This window comes from Quercus robur, chromosome 7, assembly GCF_932294415.1.
Source record: "Quercus robur chromosome 7, dhQueRobu3.1, whole genome shotgun sequence".
In the NCBI taxonomy this organism is placed as follows: Eukaryota; Viridiplantae; Streptophyta; class Magnoliopsida; order Fagales; family Fagaceae; genus Quercus; species Quercus robur.
Genome location: NC_065540.1, coordinates 49,121,115 through 49,140,232, shown reverse-complemented (window position 1 = coordinate 49,140,232; position 19,118 = coordinate 49,121,115). Strand labels below are relative to the sequence as shown.

The 19,118-nt window shown below is 33.2% G+C and overlaps 2 pseudogenes; both read right to left on the bottom strand.

Moving 5' to 3' along the window:
- LOC126691540 (probable galacturonosyltransferase 4) overlaps positions 1-19,118 on the bottom strand; it is a 94,296-nt pseudogene that overhangs the window by 38,352 nt on the left and 36,826 nt on the right.
- LOC126691542 (short integuments 2, mitochondrial-like) lies at positions 3,356-17,789 on the bottom strand (annotated as a pseudogene).

Sequence of the window (19,118 nt, the reverse complement as noted above, 5' to 3'; positions counted from 1 at the left end):
AACAAATGAAAAAGAGAAAAATAGAAGAAGAAACATCGATCTATTTAATTTATGAAGGAATTAAATCTTGTTTATGGAACATTTTGTTTCAAAGTTTGGCCAGCAAGGGTAGACATGGCAAAACATTTGGGTCGGGTCAATCACGTTGCAGGTCAAATGGGTCACGAGTCACAAACAGGTCATTTTAAGCGGGTTAAAAAGGGGTTCGGGTCAATCGGGTTACAGGTTGGGTCGGGTTGACCCGTATTTTTCACATGAATTTTTTTATTTTTTATTTTTATAAAGAAAACAACATGTATTTGCCATTTGGAAAGTTATGCAACAAATTACTTGATGTAAAATGTATTATTTTGAATTTACCACTTATATCAAGGATGAACTCAATTAAACTTATTAATACTTATTCAATAATTTTAAAATTATACAAATCCTAACATTGCTATCTAAAACAAAATAACACAAAGATAAGTAAAACAAATATACAAGTTTTATTTCTACACAATATCAACATTCCAAAATATAAAACAAAATTACAAATGACTTATTGGATAACTAACTTGATAAAGAATAAAAACATATAAGAAATTTACAATCTTGAAAATTAATTTTATAATCTATTATCAATTTTGGTTGACACTCTATTTCAATTGAGATATACATTAAAGTTTGATTGCTTACTTATTTATACATGGTCTCTTTTATGAATATCATATCATTATTAAGAAACACACACTCTATAAAATATCATAATTTATTTTGAAAAGTCTTTTATTTTGGACATAATTTGTTAAGCATTCATAATCTATGCTAATTTGATACTTTAGCTTCACCATTTTCACACTTATGAATGTTTCTCACACATGTCTACAATTTTAAATTTATATTTTTCACATATTATCTTGGCATGTACTTTACTATTTGATATCTAAAAAATTTTATTCATTACAGAATGCTCAACCATTTATCTTTCAATTAATTTGCATGCAGATATATAAATGCATCAATTGTTTCCTTAAAACTCATAATAAACAATTAAATCAATATTGTCTTAATTTTACTATTTTTTTACCAAAAAAAAAAAGTTAAAAAAAATTGGTTCGGGTTCGGGTCGGGTTGGGTTGACCCACAAAAAACACTGGTCGGGTCACGAGTCAACTCGTTTTTGCTTCGAGTAAAAAAAATGGAGTTTGGGTCAGGTATTTTTCGGGTCGGGTCAGAAAATTCTGACCCGTTTTGCCATGTCTAAGCAAGGCATTGGTACCCATAATCGTTAATGAATATATTAAATTTCTATTTATTTATTTTTCTATTATATTATCTTATTTCATAGTATTATTCTCACTGTAAGTTTCTTATATACTATATAATTACAAATTATATTTCAGGAGTTCGACATAGGTCACATCCAACAGAATCTGAACATTGCTCAATTCAAAGTCGCAAATTCCTTCCATAATTCGTAAGCATTCCTTCGTTGCTATTTGGATTAGAATATGTAAATAAATAAATATTTCTATTATTTAATTTGCTTTCAAGTGATGTAATTAAATAAATATAGCACTAAATGATGTAAATAAATAAACATATATGTCATTGTAATTCCAAGTAAGAGATATAAATAAATAAAGAAGTGATGTGTATACTCCCTTGAGTAAATTGTTATGTGTAAAGTTGGGAGATCCATGGATTGGTGTGAGTACATTCTTGTGTATAAAGTTGAGAGATCCATGGATTGGTATATGCAAGCATATATTCTTATATTCATGTTTTATGATTCTTTTTCGTAATCAGTAGGCACTGTGTATATTAACATGCTTAATTAATTACAAAATATGGAATGTAATTTGCGTTGAAAGGAGTGGCATTAGTATTTGGAATTATAAATTTTTGTTTCCATCAAAAGCTCTTTCTAACTTAAACCAAAATTATAAATAATATATTAAGAATATGTTTAGAGAAAAATGACACACCAATAATTATGGGCCACTGGTTATCATGTTTGGGAATAATGAGTGTCATTTTTCAAATCCTTCTGATGCCAAAGGAGTCAGAAAACTCTGATTTCTCAACAAGAATTGCTTAATCTACACTACTATCATGTTAATTATTGAATTTTATATTGTTGGAATTCACTCCGATATTGTCCATATCAAAATTGAAGAACATAAATGCAATCCCACAAAAATTATTGGAAAATAGTTTGAGGGGATAACATGAAACGACCAATTATATAATGAAATTCTATGATATCCCATTAAAATTTGGGATCAAACTTCTAAGAACAAGAATTTAACTACCCAAGAGCCAGTGTCCAATTAAAATAATAATAACTTGGTCAATATGAAGATTATATGGTTAACATTTAGAGGTTGTAACTTAATCACAACCCTTTTTAAATAAATATGTGAAAGCAAGTAACGCAATCCCAAAAAATAAAAATGAGTGTCACTTAGAATAAAAAGAGGCACAAAACTTTAAAAAGAACAACCTTCTTCCAAATTCGAGGACACTAGAACCAAAACGATCATTACATTTGTTAACTAAATTATGCTTAAAATTTAAGAAAAATAGTGCCTCAATATAAATTATTTCACCAATTATTTCCAAACAGTCTTGTTGAATAATGCCTTCAATTTTTTTTTCAATAATATCTCATATTGATCAACTTTGCTCTACATTATACATGCAAAGGGACCAATGAATTTTGATATCCTCTCTTGAATTTAATCATTTTCTAAATTAGATTCAGCTTTGAATTTTTCTTGCATTAATTACTTGCTACTCACCAGAATAATTAGTGACCATGCTCAAATAAAACCCTATTGTTAGTCTCATTACATCAAAAGATGAAAGAAAAGATTGTAATTAAAAATAGACAAAATTGTAAATTCCATTTATTTAAACATTTTCTCCCCTACTTTTCCTCCTCTTTTGTCTTTTCCACCACATCAAACAAAGAAAACCTCTCATTTTCCTACATTTTCCCTCCTCCCCCTTTTACACCCAACCAAACAAAACGTTTAATGGAACTTTTAGAGCCAGACATTTTTTTTAAAAAAAAATCTGGAATAAAAAATCACTTATCAATCTTAGAAACAATTTGTAATCAGTGTTGGAATAAAAATCGCAAAGATTGCTATAATACCATCTAAAAACAAAAGATTGCTATCATCTAGTGCATCCAAAAAGAAGCATCATTAGCAATGGATGCATATTTTTCATTAAGAATGTGACAAGAACTCACTAACACATGCAAGCATCTCTTAGCTTTGTAATACAACTTGAGTAAATTTGAGACATCAACACAAGAAAGTAGGAGGGAAAAAGGAGGGAAAAAAAAAAAGGACTAGCATATACAATCGTAATGTTACACCAAAAAGAGAAAAAAAGTGACTAACAACTCAAGACACAGTATTTGCATCAGGGACATCATCAAGGATGAATGGACCAAGTTTACCCGCCCTAAATGAAGTAAGAAGCTTTTTTGATACCATCAAACAAGCTTCTGAGGCCATATGAGGTATCCTAAATGCCTTCTGCAGTGCTTGAAACTACTGCTCTATAAGACTCTCCAAGTCACTCTCATCTTCTACATTACCAGTGATTTCTAATAGAGTTAAATACAAAGCACATTGGACTTTTGTGACAAGATCCTGAAAGGAAAAGTGTAAAGAACTATAAATTCAAGAATGACATAAAATAAAACAAGACATCTACAGGTCACATGGAGACCAGCTGATATAAGCCACAACAATAAGAATTACAAATGGCATAAAAAGTATTGTGTAAAAGAGCTAGTGTGTGTATATATATATAGAAAACTATTTTTGAAAAGCTTGGCAGCTTTTGATTCCATGTAGTGACAAATGTTTGTTCTCCTATCATTTACCACTAATCCCATTTATTCTTTTTCAAATCTTCTCATTGAAATCAAAATATCCACCTCAAGCAACACAATCTTACTCAATGATATTCAAAACATGTGAATTTACTCTTCCCCAATTTATGTATTGCCTATAGGGTTCCTTGTAAGTTTTCTCTTATTTACTTCTAAATCAAATACCATCTTTTTGCTTACCTTGACATCATCGCAACCACTCCAGAACAAGCTTTTATTGTTTGTTCATTTATCCCTACTATAAATTATTGCCATTCTCTCTTCCAACGATTCTTCATTTTTTCAAAGAATTAACAAAAGAACATTACAGCCACTGAAAACAAAAAAGCTTCTCATCCTTTTTTAAAAAGCCATCAACTGAAGCTAAATAAATAAATAAAGAAAGATCATTTTTTTTTTCTAAATTTACCGATCATCTGTTTCAAATTAAGCATGCCATATTTAAAATGATAGTTCATTTACTTTGTCTAGTATTTACCAACATTTCTAGATTTACATTCTCTTTCCTGGTCAAAAAAAACCCCTTCATACACTTAGCACAACAGAATAACTTTATGATGTTCTACATGAATGTCCATAACCAGCAAGTAAAACATGTTATCAAAACTAAAAGCTCTTCGTTCATGACAAGAAAACTAACCGTCCAAAATTTTTTTTCTTATGCTGATCATTTGCCATGCATTCAGGAGAATGAAGATGATATTAATAACCATGTAATAATCCTACAACAAGACTTATCATGAAGTTCATTTGGATCTATGTTGTCCCAATAACAAAAGGTTTTAAAATACTTTGGCCATCCTACATAAATTAAGTAAATGAGAACCATCCTATATTACCTCAACGTAAAGCATATCAGAGTCATTTGGTGGCTTCCTCCTTTTTGGCTGAAGATCTTTAAGGTTATACTCATGTTTTTCCCTAGAATCATACCAAATCTCTTCCAATCTCCTGTTGTTCAAATGCTTCCAATGAAGGGGGGTCCCTTAAGTATTTAAAACTGCCAGCAAGTATTGTGCAATACGCTCCTTACGTACCACTGAATCTTTCATAGACCCTTCATGTGAATTTAAGAAATTGATAAGCTTTATTTGATAGAACAAGCAATACAATGTGGCAAAAGTAATTTCATGTTGACTAGAACCAATACTAGCCCAACACCCCCCCCCCCCCGGCACACGCAAAACCCAAAAAAATCACATATGAGCAATATTAAAAGAAAAAATAATGATAAAATTCAAAACACCAAGGTTGAAAATTTTACAAGTTGCAGTTTGGGCAACCTATGTTGGTTGGAGGTCAACAAGAAGATTAAACCAACACAACTTCAGGCATAAAACTTTTAGGCCTCAACCATCATTACTTAAGCTGATCCAGTTAGTTTGTTGCAACCAAATCAACTCTGGTTGAGTAGGGATATGGCTTCTCCTAATAGTGGTTGGAGAGAGATGGCACTTATTTTTGTCCGTTTACAACAGTCAAGCACTGTTTAGCATATCTTAAACTAAAAGTTAGGAGAAATTATTTGCAAGAGGATGATACGTAGAAGAGCTAGCTTCAGTCCTGTCTTAATGTCAAGGATACTTGGAACCAATACACCTGGAGTGTCTAGGACATATATGCGAGGTTGATGTGCAATCTGCAGTTAAAAATCCAATGTCAGCAATTAAACATACAAAAATGTTTGTTAGGGTACTTTTTTTTTTTTTTTTTTTTTTTTTTTTTACACCTAATTTTATTTGGGTACCACCTATTTATTTTCAAACACCACTAATAAGTTATCGGATTTTCCCAAATATTTTTTGCTCTATTATTATGTTAATCACAAATGTTTCATATCTCATTATCTAAATTGGGTTATGATATAAAATATCACAAAAAAGCCTGAAAACTCATATTTTTTCCAATTTTATTATCATATTCTATTTAAAGCCCAAGAATATTTATGCTTGGAAATATTTGAGAAGCCCGTGATTCAGGTCCATGGCAAAACAATTTTATCAATGAAATTCAAATCCATGATCAAAGCCCATGATTTAAACCCATGGAAATTTATTTATCCAAAGCCTAATTTTCATTGGAAACATCAAATCCCAATTTTCATTGGTAACATCAAAGCTCAATTCTCATTGGCAATATCAAAAGCTCAATTCTTATTGGCAATATCAAAAGCCCAACTTACGTTGGCACTATTTAAACCCCAATTTTCATTGGCAACATCAAAACCCAATTCTCATTGGAAATATCAAAAGCCCAACTTACGTTGGCACTATTTAAAACTCAATTCTCATTGGCAATATCAAAAGCCCAACTTGCATTGGCACTATTAAAAACCCAAGCTAACTACTTCGCACTATTCTATCAAAAACTGAAGGTTATTAATACTTGGCAAAATACTATATCATTATTATTTCACTTAAAAGTTCAATAATGAACAATACCTTAAATTCTTAAACATATTATTATAATATTACAGGCTCATGGAATTTATGAATTATCTATTCTTAAAACCCATGGCAATCATCTTGTAAAAGTCCATGGAAAGTTATGATTGTTAGACCCATGACATTTATTTATTTAATGATATAAACCCATGAAATACATGGACATCATTTGCATCGTGACATCCATAATATACGCCTTCGACACTCATGGCAAATATTCAAACCCACAAGATCATCATTTAAGTTATGATACGATTATTAGAAACCATGAACATTATTGTAATATGGAATTCATCAAAGTAAATATTATTTACAAAAGTATTTTGAAACTTGTCCTATTATTTCAAACATTACAACTAATTGCCCAAGGGCCCATTGCAAGTATTTATGAAAAACCCAAAAATATTTACTAATAAAAGTCCATGAGGAATGAAAGCCCATGGCAACATGTGCACACAACCTAGCCCATGTGAGCAAGCCCAAGCAAAAAACACCAACAGGAGGCAAAGGAGAATGGGCAAACAACCCTTGTTCATTCCTAACCAAAAAGAGCAACTAAGTACTCATACAAGGGAACCAAGCCTTTGAGAATGGACTAAGGGCTGTCCCATCAATTTTCTGCCACCCTTTGCCTGACATGAATAGTGCCCAAGGACTGTCATATCAGCTAAAGTCAAAAGGATGAAAGGACTCCATCATCTTCCTCAAGACTGCACCTCTAGCAAAAGGGGAGTTGAAACCAAACTTCAACAAATTGATGCTATAAATGTTAAAAATATTCAAGACATGATTCATGTACCAAGCCCATGAATCCTAAAGGGGAAAAATTGGGAACATGTGATTTGGAGGGCATAAAGGGATCTCTAGCAGAACCCCCTGAAGTGGATTAAGAATTTGACACCTGGCTTGGGGTGTTGAATCTTACTTCTTAGGAACCAAATCTCAGTTGCAGCATTAGGATTCATTCTTGATACTTGCCTTAATCTCATTGGCTGAACACAATCTCAGCAATCTTAGCATTTAATGCAAAAGTTCTAAAATCCCATCGTTACCCAAAGAAGCAAGACAACCCCTCAAAGTAGATTTTCCTACTTCTAATAAAAAATCCCAGGAAAGTTAAACCTTGATTCGTCACCCTTGATGAGTCATACGTTTTTGGATTCTTGTCAATCAATGCTTTTCTAAATCTCCATTATAAAAACATACACACTTCAGTCCAAGGAGAGGGAAGCCTCTTTAAAAATTTCTGTCATTGACTACACTTTGCAGAAATTCAACCCCTATTTGCTTTCTTTAAGCTTCCCCAAGTACTCTTGAGCTCACTCACAACCTTTCTCAGCTTATAGTCACCATAACACCAACATTCACCACCTTGCTTACACCTTTCTACTCCATAAACGTCCCATAATTGACCAAGACAGCCACTCCCTCTGAAACCCTTGGTTTGTTTACTACTTTGCTTGTGGTTTAGCTCTTCTTAAGCTCACCACTCATCATCTTCAGCCTACACTCATCTAATCCCAGATATTCTTCTCACCCCTCTACATAACCACAACTCAAAAATGTCCTCCAACTAGACACAAACAGCCCATTACTCACAAAAAAACTTCAATCTTAGTATTAATTTTATCCCACTTACTCAAAACAGCTCACATTCACCTCATTCATACCTTATAAACACATACCAACCAAAATCTTAGCTTAATACTTGCTGCACTGAGCTGGAAATCTTTCTCTCCCTTTATTCCATCCTATTTTTCCTCTTTTATTTGTAACTATAGAGCCTTTAATTCTTGTTTAGTATTATTATGATGAAGGTCACAATGTTCTGGAAACTATTTCTTCCCATGGAACCTTTAATTTTTACTTTTTATTTTACGGTTGAAGGATATAATGTATATGTAACAATTAAACTTTTCCCTCACATTGATGTAATGATGGCTAAAAGTATAATGAACTCCCCTGATCGAGACATGCAAGTACCCCCATGAGTTAACACATTCCTAAACTTATTTAATCATTGACCATTAGATTGTTTAAATCTGTTTTTTTCTGGACTAAGTGTAATTTTACCCTTACCGCTGGAGGACTGATTTGAACTATGATGCTGTAAAAGGACTAATAATATAACAACACTAACGTGTTTATTATGCTTTATTGTTGTCTTCTTATTAGGCTGTAGCCTCTATTTTTTGCTTGGCCGGACTTACATCACATCGATAGCCTTTGGGCTTTATTTCAAGGGCCCATCATCTAGTTTCGGCTTGGCTACCCCATATTCTATTTGGGAATATCAAAATTTTCCCCTCAACAATGTTCAAACAGAAGTATTCAGCAAAAGATATACAATAGAAGGAGAAAGGTAGCAATAGATAAAAGATAAGTAGATAACATTAAGATTTAAGCCAAATGCTTGATGATTTGGCTTGATGTTCAAAACGTGTCTTTAAATAAGGTGTATGCAACTGATTCAGTTATTACTAACTTTTGATAATTAAACCAGAGGCCTAAGCCTAATAATTTATTCCGCTATAAATATAAACCTACTGAAACATACCAGCTTAAAAAGAAAATCAAAAGTGAAAAAATAAATGAATAAAATAGTAAGCAAGCTAGCAAATCAGAGGATGGGTTTTGGTGTGTGTTGGGGGGGGGGGGGGGGGGGGGGGGGGCGTTTCAAATGGGGCAAAAATATGATCCAAGTCATAGACTCATAGTAACCTCTGCACTTACCAGTGGTCAAATAATATAACGTCAAAAATAACTTCCTTGCAAACAATCTATTGCTCATAAAAGTAAGAACATCATCTAAATATTAAGCGATAATGGTCAATCAAACAATTCACAACCAAAATTTACAACTCTTCCTACCAACATTATCAATATCAAGGTCCAATCCCAAAAGTCTAGTCTTAATTATTGAATGTTAACAAGTATGAAAAACACATGAAGCTAATATTTTCAGTCTCTTATTACTTTCTAAGTTATATAAACCATAAAACACTATATCAGTTGACCTCGTATCCAGCAATATCTTGAGTAACTCCGAGCAATGGGCCCACTGTAGCTCGCTTCATCTTCTCCTACACTATGAAAGAAAACCAAAGTTGTTATTGTTAAAATAATTTAATAACCTTTTACCACAATTCCATTTCAAGACAATGACATCCAACAATAATCTAGCAAAAACATAGCAACAACTTACCAAGAAATCGAGACAGTGCAATTTGATGGATCGAATTAATTAAAGCCAACTTGCCAACATTAGGAAAACCAACCACCAAAACAAGTAGAGTAGGTTCCCTTGAAATCACTTCCCTTAACTTAAACTCCACAAGCCTAAGAAGCTTTTGGTACATGAACCATGATAAGACAAGAGAGAGGACAAGTTACTATCACACTATATACGAAGAATGGATAATTAATATAGATACATATTTTCATAAGTGGGGCCTTTGGACATCCCAAATGGCCAAGATTTATGTGGTATTAGGTTGAAATTCATGCTAGTGTATGGATAAATGGTTATAAAGCTCTAGAATTTAGATTGATGTTTTTCATTCTGTGTTATGTTTAGGTGCGACACGCATTTTGATAGTTGTCAACCAAACATTAGTATTAAAACCAGACAAGAGCATCATCCATGCAAAAGGATCTAAAATTATAATCATTACCAGCTTTTGCCATCTGTGGTACACTCCTGTGATATTTTGCCTCTTCTGTTGATCCAAATCAAAGATATTCATCCCATATGCCATCCACACGCATGAGGGTCAAAATTCTTTGAGATAAGAGGATTTGAGAAGTTTAGATACCAATCAAAACAATGGAAGCTCTCTCCACAAGTCTCAACAGCACCATTAACATTCCTGCTCAAATCAAGGGACCAAAGGGCAGTGAGATCCTTCTTTACAACAATATCATCATCCAAGAACAACACTTTGTTGAGCTTTGGGAAGGTCTCTGGCAAATAAAATCGAAGATGATTGAGGACAAATAAGTATTTTGGGTTCTGGTACTTCAAATTTGAATAAAAATTGGCTTGATGAGCTTTGAAGTAATAGTCTATCATGGAATGCAAACCCAACTGGTTGAGAACTGGACTATAACTTGCATTTAGCCATGTAAATTCTTCAATGTTCCGAACTTGGATAGAAGCTTTGCCTGGTGGATTTACCAAAAACCACATCCTCATTGTAGCGTAATTTAGCCTATCAGTAACAATGTGGAAAACATGCTTCGAAGGGTCCTGCCAGGATTCCAAACAATAAATTTGAGATGTCAAACAAAAAATATCAAACACTGAAATAGCAGATAATTAATTTTTTTTTTTTTTTTTTGCGAAGTTCGACAAAAGAAAGAGGATGTGGGAGTAAGAGTCTTAGAATAGCCATTCCAAAATTTCTTTCTTAGCAATTAAAGGAAATAGCAAGTATATCAAGAGTGAAAATTACCTTAGCATATGTTATAGTTGAGTTTATAACAACTGCTGCTACTAATACGTTATTAGAGAATATTGCATAATGGTACAACAGAGGGTCTCCTAACAAAAAGGCCCGGAGTTTGGCGTGGAGACGGTTATTCAAGATAATATGCATGAATCAAAAATAAGAAGTTTGCAAAGAAAGCATATTTCATCAAATGATTAGGATAAAATAATTTAATAACAATAGGCAACAATGATAATGATCAAAATAAATATCAAACATAATAGTTTAACCCCTATTCCAAGGAGATAAGATATAAGATGTTAAAAAAAAATTCAAATACTAAGTCATAATCATTCAAGCTGGGGATGAGCAGTATCCAAGCAATACACAAGATAGTTAGAATGACTTCTTTTTTTTCTTTTTTTTTGGTTGACTATCAGGACATACTATTTCCAACATCTGAATGACAAGTCCTACAGTAGATTTTTGTACAACATGTTAGATGATGAAACCCACTAACAAACATCAAGTCAACAAAAGAGCACCCCAAGCACGATGAGGAGCATAGAAGTATCACAGCATTTATAATGTATACAATTCTATTTTTAACATATAATAGAGCTATCAAAAGACTTTTACAAATAGGAGCAGCAGCAACCAGTACAAATTAGACAATCAAAAAAAGAAAAGGAAAAAAAAGAAGCAAGTTCAAGGGAAAAAAGTATATATCATAGACCATATTTTGAGTATTTTGAGAGGCATTATCTGACGACTGGTTAGCCTAGTCATCTGCATCAATTGTATCTTCCCCAATGTCCTTGTGAGTGGTTGTGTCAGTATCATGCTCATTTGAGTCATTTGCTTCCTTAAGTGAATCTGTGACCCCCCTGATGAGGTTAGTTCTTTGATCTTGTTCTTCCTCATCCGTCGTAGATAATACTCTGGTAGACCTTGATTCTACTATATGCATATATAAATGATAATATTACCAAGCAGAAAATTATAAGGATGAGAACAATTGTGCAAATATTGGTTTTAGTAATTACAAAACAAAACAGAAATTAGAACCAGAAAAATGACTGTTTAAGGAGTACCCAAAAGAGAAAAGTCCTTGTTTTCAAATAAAAGAAAATTATTTACAACTTACAACAGTTGTAACATCTTCTACAAATTCATCTCTAGCTGCAGAAATTGTAAACCAAATCAAAGAATGTTCAAATCACCAAAAGAGAAAAAACCCAGAAAGAGAAAACTTGAAACAAATCTAAAAACAAAAAGCTTACAAGAAGAAGAGGTCTTGGACCCACTCAGTAAAATTGTCTATGATCTAAAATTGTGTACATAGATCATAGACAATCTTGTTCCCTCACGAGTCAACACCTGAAAATCTAACTATCATGCCAATTGCTTTTGGAATTTAGACTCTGTGCAAAATTGCTGATAAAATTAAATCCGTCTTCCCATTTAGACAATTTCTTCTTCAAAACTTTGTATATCTTTAATTCATTTGGCCCGAAGTTCTTGGCAGAAGTATCAAATCTCAAATTAGTGGGGCAGAGATCATCAAATAGTTCTGGTCCAACGGTTTCCACCAAGCCATTAGGAACATGCTTCTTGTCAGGCACTTTAAAAATCAGGTTATTAAATTTCTCATCCTTAAAGACATTGTCCTGTAGGTGATCCATGGTAGAGCACTTAAATGCAACTGTATGGTATATACAAAAAGGTTTTGGTTTTTGAGAATTGCCCCACATATCTTCTCTTTCATCAGCAAGGGAGACAACTTGGTCACCATGAAGCTCACAACTAGAATCTGACAAGGCCATTTGAAGGCCTTCTTAGGAAGAAAGGAGGCAATTGAGGTAGGTGAGGGACAACTAGAAATTCCAAAGATACTTTTTTCTGGTGCAAAAGTACCTCAAGGAACTCTGAGTAGTTGGAATAGGCCAGTTGTAAGAGTTCCATTGGCAGGCCTGCCTACAACCTCCTCAAAGCAACCTCATGCATGCTTGCTGGCGAGCTGATGTCATTAAAAACAACAGAAACTACAGGAGACAATCTCAATTGACCGAACCCACAAGCCTTCAACTTCTCACACAAGATTTCATGAGATTCTGAGCTAAAAGATTCCTTTGCTCGAGGACCCTTGCAAGGCTTTTTCAATTTTGAAACCAGGATTTCACTTAAACTACCATTCAAATATGCAGAGAGTTTATCAAGTTTAATGGACTTAAATCTTCTAGGAAATTTTAGTCCTCATCGTCCATAATATACAAGGAATTATCTTTAAAATGGAACCATTCTGTGTGAAGTTCTTTCAACTTCCATGAGGCACAATAGCTTTGTGATTCAAGCTTCCCTGATGACATAAGTCTTTTCAATGTAAAACCTGATTCAAAAGCCCACCTATATGTATCATCCCTTGAGTTTGAATTCCGACAATCTAAATACATTAATATGGCACGGATTATCAAGACTGTGAGCCCATTGCAACAACGGCATCATTGGTTTCCGCACATCACAAAGAACCAACAAAATATCCGAGGCCAATGCAAAACAGAAATCATTAAATCCCACCATTGTAAACGTAAGGAACCATTTATTTTGAACCGAAGTATACATCCTTAACATCTCAACCTTTGCTAAACAACTCACAGCACACCCACCAAACCTCAAATCGACCAAGAAAAAAACATCAAACCAGGCAACAATCAAAATCCTAGGATGCCAACTGATTTCACAGCTCAACCATTTACAATTCCCCGAATCAGAATCAGCATCCCACGATACAGGCAACTTAGTCCCTCTAAAATGCGCACTAGAGTTGGAAGTCCTACTTCTTCTAAAACAAGACTCCAAATCAAACAAGAACAAAGCACCACTTTCTAACAAAACTACACTCTCCTCGGGTATATGTGGACTCCAACAAGCATACACAACAGAACTAGTCTTAAAAACCTTAGAACCTAAACAAGAAATTCTGGGAAATTTACCAAAATTATGAATTTCCTGAACAACAAACCAATGCACAGAGCACAATGTAGAAGCCAACAAATACCCAACAACAGTGGAATGATTATGATTATTACCCGGTACTTTTGCATAAAACGTCATCGTCAGCATCCAATTAGCAAGAAGCCAAGTTGGTCGGAGCTGGGACCAGTGGGGAAGAAGAGAAGGAGGGAGTTTGTGGGTTTGGAGGAAAGGTGGTGGTGGGTTTGGCAGAGATGGAGAGGAGAAAGAGAACAGAAAGGGTTTTGGGTTTTAGGTTGAAGAAGAGAGGACCCAATATGGGTTTTGATGATGAGTCTATGAGGAGAAGTGGAAGTTTGAAAACTGATGATATTGGGAAAAGGGTTTTCTGGTCTCCGATACTTCCATTTTTCACTCACTTTTTACCCAAACTATACTTGGTCGAAGAAGCTGGAGCTGATGGAGGAGTGATCAGTATGTTCTCTTGAGTACATTCTTGTGTATAAATTTGAGAGATCTATGGATTGGTGTGTGCAAGCATATGTTCTTATATTCATGTTTTATGATTCTTTTTTGCATGCTATAAGCAATGTGTATATTAACATGCTTAATTAATTAGAAAATGGGGTGTAATTCTCATCCAAGGGAGTGGCATTTGTATTTGGAATTATAAATTTTCATTTCGATCATAAGCTCCTTCTAACTTAAACCAAAATTAGCGGTGCAGTTTTGTTCTGTCCTCCCACCAAAAAAACTTAAACCAAAATTATAAATGATATATTAAGAGTCAGTTTAGAAAAATGACACACATCAATGATTATAGGCCGTTGGTTCTCAAGTTTGTGAATAATGAGTGTTATTTTTCAAATTCGTTTTATGCCAAAGGAGCTAGAACACTCAAATTTCTCAACAAGAATTGTTTTAATCTCCACAGCTATCATGTTAATTATTGAATTTTATGTTATTAGAATTCCCTCTATTTATATCGAAATTGAAGAACATAAATGCAATCCCACTAAAATTATTGGAAAAAAGTTTGAGGGGATAACATGAAATGGCTAATTATATAATCGAAATCTCTAATATCCCATTAAAATTTATCATCTAACTTCTAAGAACTAGAATTTGACCATCCAAGAGCCAGGGTCCAATTAAATAATAATAATTTGGTTAATATTAAGATTGTATGGCTAATATTTACAGGTTCTAACTTAATCACAACCCTTTTTAAATAGATATGCCAAAGCAAGCAATGCAATCCCAAAAGAGAAAGATGGGTGTCACCTAAAATCCAAAAGGCACAAAACTTAAAAAATAACAACATTCACTTTTTCAAAAGCTAATTTATGCTTTCTTAAAAGCTAATTTATGCTTCAAATTTAAGAACACTAGAACAAAAACGATCATTGCATTTGTTAACAACTAATTTATGCTTAAAATTGAAGGAAAATAGTGCCTCAATATGAAAAATTTCACCAACCATTTCCAAACAGTCTTGTTGAATAATGCCTTCAATTTTTTTAAATGATATCTCATATTGATCAACTTAGCTCTGCATCATACAAGCAAAGGACCAGTGAACTTTGATCTCCTCTCATGAATTTTAATCATTTTCTAAATTAGATTCAGCTTTGAATTTTTTTCGCATCAACTACTTGCTACTTACTAGAATAATCAATGACCAAGCCAAAATAAAACCCTACTATTATACTCTTTTTACATCAAAAGATGAGAGAAAAGATTGTAATTAAAAAAAGACAAAATAATAAATACCACTTATTTAAACATTTTTTCCCCTACTTTTCCTCCTCTTTTGTCTTTTCCACCACACCAAGCAAGTGAAGTCTCTCATTTTCCATCCTCACCCTTTTACACCCAACCAAACAAACCATGTAATGGAATTTTTGAAGCCAGCCATTTTGTTTTTTGTTTGTTTGTTTGTTTGTTTGTTTGTTTTTATTTTTTTAAATACCTGGAATAAAAAAAACTCTTATCAATCTAAGCAGAAATTTGTAATTAGTGTTATTGAGTCCTAACTATTTTGGACACAAAGATTGCTATAATCCCATTAAAAATAAAAAGAAAAAGATTGCTATCATCTAGTGCGTCCAAAATGGAGCATCATTAGCATTGGAATGCAGATTTTTCATTAAGAATGTGACAAGAACTCACCAACACATGCAAGCATCTATTAGCTTTGTAATACAACTTGAGTAAATTTGAGACATTAACAAAACAAAGTAGGAGGGAAAAAAGGAGGAAAAAAAAAAAAAAAACACTAGCATATAGAATCGTAATGTTACACAAAAAAAAAGTGACTAACAAGTCAAGACACAGTATTTGCATCAAGGACATCATCCAAGATGAATGGACCAATTTTACGTGCCCTAAATTAAGTAAGAAGCTTTTTTGATACCATCAAATGAGCTTTTAAGGCCTTATGAGGTATCTTAAATGCCTTCTACAGTGCTTCAAACTACTGCTCTATAAGACCCTCCAAGCCACTCTCATCTTCTACATTACTAGTGAATTCTAATAGAGTTAAATACAAAGCACATTGGACTTCTATGACAAGATCCTGAAAGGAAAAACGTGAAAAAGAGCTAGAGAGAGTGTGTGTGTATGTGTATATATATAACACGAGTCCGAAATAACTCCTTTGCAAACAGTCTGTTGCTCATAAAAGCAAGAACATCATCTAAATATTAAGTGATAGTGGAGAATCAAACAATTCTCAACCAAACCTACATAATCTTCCTACCAACATTATCAACATCAAGGTCCAATCCCAACTATCTTGTCTTAATTATTGAATGATAACAAGTATGAAAAACACATGAAGCTAAAATTTCAGTCTCTTATTACTTTCTAAGGTATATAAACCATAAAACACAAAATCAGTTGACCTTGTATCTAGCAATATCTTGAGTAACTCTAGGCAATGGGCCGACTGTAGCTTACTTCATCTTCTCTTGCACTATGAAAGAAAACCAAAGCTGTTATTGTTAAAATAATTTAATAACCTTTACCAGTTCCATTTCAAGAGTCAAGACAATATCCAACCATAATCTAGAAAAAACCACAGTAACAACTTACTAGGAAATCGAGACGATGCAATTTGAAGGATCAAATTAATTAAGCCGACTTGCCAACATTAGGAACACCAACCACCAAAACAAGTAGAGTGGGTTCCCTTGAAATCACTTCCCTCAGCTTGAACTCCACAAGCTTAAGAAGCTTTCAGTACATGAACCATGATAAGACAAAAGAGATGACAAGTTATATTACACTATATAAGAAGAATGGATAATTAACATAGATATATATATTTTCATTTATAGGAATTAATAAAAAAATTAAACATAATAATAACTATCAATTTTTTAAAATTAAAAATACATAAAAAATCTAAAATCCAATTTTAATATTTTTACTAAAATTCAATTTAGTCTCTTGACATTTACTTCAATGGTCAAATTAGTCCTTAACATTTAAAATTTGTCAATTTAGTACCTCAGTTTGTCAAAATGAGTCAATCCTGTCCTTCTGTCCCAATATTTTATAGCAAATTTAAGCTGTTTAAACATTAAAAAATAAAAATAAAAAACCTAATACTCATGATTCATCAAACAATAAGATATATTGATAAAATGTTTGGAATAAATTGCATCATTTGCTAACAGAAATATTGATAAAATGACCATATTTTTACAAATTGAGGAACTTGCCGATCGAATTTTAACCCAAAACACCACAAAACAAAGAGGGCGTATCCCAGCGTGGCGTACACGTTTGGAGGGTGTCCGTGCTTGTTAACAGAGGTCTTGATATGGGCATTAATTAATAGCGATGCAATACTGGTTGCAGGAGCAGGAATCGAAGTGACGATTCCATTTGGGGATGATGATGTTAGGGTTGGCCAAGTCATTCTTGTTTGAGAGCAACGACGAGTCGTTTAGATGAGGAGAGTTGAGGTTGGACGCGGTGGCTGGCGGAGGAGAAAGGAATGTCGCGTACTTCGACGACAGCAAGCTTGAAAGCCATCTCCCCTTCAATTCAAGTTCCTATATGAATTATTATTATTATTTTTTTAATTATTAAAATGTTATTACCGTATAGGAAAAGATTGCCTGGACACTTGTATATTTGACTAATGTACATCTATCTTCTCAGTGTCTACAAGGAGAGAATCAAAAGTTCCAATATCACTTCTTTTAGGTTCTTTTCTCAAACGGAACTGCTAGGAAATCCAGAATCAAATTCTTGTACTACTACCGACCGCTTGTTAATTTATCACTTTTACACAATTACTTCACTTGAAAACATGAAATCTGAAAACGCAATTACGTATTTCGTAAAATCTGTTACAAAGTGTTGCTGCTGTGATTTTAAAAAATGCACCCCATGAGCTCTGACTTGAAGATGCTCTCATGCACATTTTCAAATTTTAAAAATACAATTTCTTCAAAACTCAAAGCCAAATGGCAATTTTTTTCCTTTGCATTTAAAATCGCTCTTTTTACTGATTTCTACAATTCCTGCATGCTTCCTTTACTTCGTTTTAGATATAGTAATCAAAGTCACTGTTGGATATCTATCTCTCATGTCTACATCTGATATTTGAATAATCCCATACAGAAGCATGGATTTTTCAGTTTTTTTTTTAATTGATACATCCTCTTATTGGATCTCCGTTTTAGTTTCTCTGCTCAATTCCTTGTTGCATTCTTTTGCAGGGTACCTTTATTTTTGTAACAAGTTCTGTTTTCAAGTTCTAATATGTTTCCAAGACACAGTAAAAAGATTTCCATCTTTAGGTGCTCTGTATCAAAAATTCCTCTGCTCACCAATGTAATCGATGACTTACAGGTTATTTTAAAAGTTTTTTATTATAATGTACTTGTAAAAGTTGACTGTGGTAAACTAGTAGGCTATGCATTGACACAAAAGGAAAAAAAAAAGGGGGCAGGATATTAATCTCTTATGGAAGTTCTGACAGCTTGAAGCAACTTATTCTTTGTTACCTTCCACAACTGAAATTTCCATGGCAAAAGACAAGTTCTTGACCAAACAATGATGGTCAGTGTCCATGGTGCTTCCTTTGTTTTTCTTTTGATGTTATTAGGAATTATTTAACAGGAAGAAAACCAAATAAGAAATAAGAAATTAAACATGTTTCAAGAAACCAAAAAAGAAATGTTTTCTAGTTTCTCCCTTACTGTTTTGAAAAGAATGAGAAGATAAATGCATTTACTATTAACTGTTGGATATCCATCTCTCATTCCTAATCAGATTTTTTATTTCCTTTTTTAACTTTAATTTCATTGTGCGTGTCATTCTGCATGTTTTTCCAGTTGACTTCTAACAATGATA